Source organism: Nannospalax galili, unplaced genomic scaffold (genome assembly GCF_000622305.1).
Source record: "Nannospalax galili isolate Female #2095 unplaced genomic scaffold, S.galili_v1.0 scaffold851, whole genome shotgun sequence".
Lineage (NCBI taxonomy): Eukaryota > Metazoa > Chordata > Mammalia > Rodentia > Spalacidae > Nannospalax > Nannospalax galili.
Genome location: NW_008330578.1, coordinates 7,639 through 9,012, shown reverse-complemented (window position 1 = coordinate 9,012; position 1,374 = coordinate 7,639).

The window sequence follows — 1,374 nt, the reverse complement described above, 5'->3', positions numbered from 1 at the left end:
ACAGAGGATTTTACCAAACCAGCTTAGATGTCATTTTGTACAGGCAATTAGTGGCCTAAAGAAAGAGATAAGTTTCCATATAGATTTGAGGTAGCATCTTTTTCCTTTTTAAGAGCTAAATAACTGAAGGAAGTTAATAAAACCTTGTCAATCTAAGAACATAAATCAGAGGAGATAGGAAGGACAAAAGGAAACATTAACAGATTAGGTTAAGAATAAATAAAATGTAAATAGTACTGAAAATAATTCCATTAGCTAGTTTTATTATAGTCAGTAATACCCTCTGTTGAAATTAATTTACACCTTAGCAGTTCTCAACTGCATAGTGCCTTTACTCTTAGGCTGTTTTGTTGTTCTCCTCCTTGTCACAGGGTCAAGGGGCCAGCTTGAACCTGGAAAACTCTTGGATAACACATTTTGAGATAATAGGCTTAAGTCTGAAGTGGGAAGGCCAATCCCATCTTCAGAGTCAGCGTCTCAGTGAGCTCAAACAGCACGTGACAATTTACCAATATAATTAATATTACCCTGACATTATAACTAGAAAGAACTCAGGGAATGAAGGGGCAGGAACATAAGCAAACAAAGCATCTTAGTATCAGAGAGGGAAATAACTCTATTTCAGAGAAAAACAGGCTTAGAATCACAATGTAGAAAGGGAAGGAGTTAAGACCAGTAGAGATGGTGTCTCAAGCCTCTCATTCAAGTAGACTACTACTTTTTACCTCTCCTTATTGTAACTATGTGTTGGTAGTAGCTTGTCTCTTGTAAGGTTTTGGCCCTGGAGTACAGCAAATTTTCATCTGCTTCACAGGTCTAGTCATCACAAAGTGTCAGCTCCCTTTGCACCTTGAAGGCAAATGGCTAGAAAAACTTTAAGTTCCCTTTAGAAACTAGAAAATATACTATGTAAAACAGTAGGAATTTAAAATAGTCATTTTTAGAAATTAGCAAATACCATATAAAAGATGTTAAAATCCAAAATAATTTCTTTAAAAATACCAGATAAAGATGTCATTCAAACAATGTCAAAACCTAAAATTAACTCCTTTTAAAATATCCATAATTATGTCAATGTAAAAACTTAAAACAATCATCTTTAAAAAACAGTAAATATACCATAGAAGAAGTTAAAACTCAAAGTAATCCCCTTTAGAAACAGGCCCTAAATGATGCTAAAAATTTAAACTCCCATTGTGTAGATTTGGCATTATTACCTTAGTTTGAACTAGAAATGCATTGTTTATTCTACAACATCAAGAAACAAAAACAAAAAATAAATTGTAAGAGAATCCTAGGCACCCCTGGTACCAGTAGATTAGGCTTGATATTAAAGAAGAAAGTACCCTCAGATATATATGTATATGTGATGCA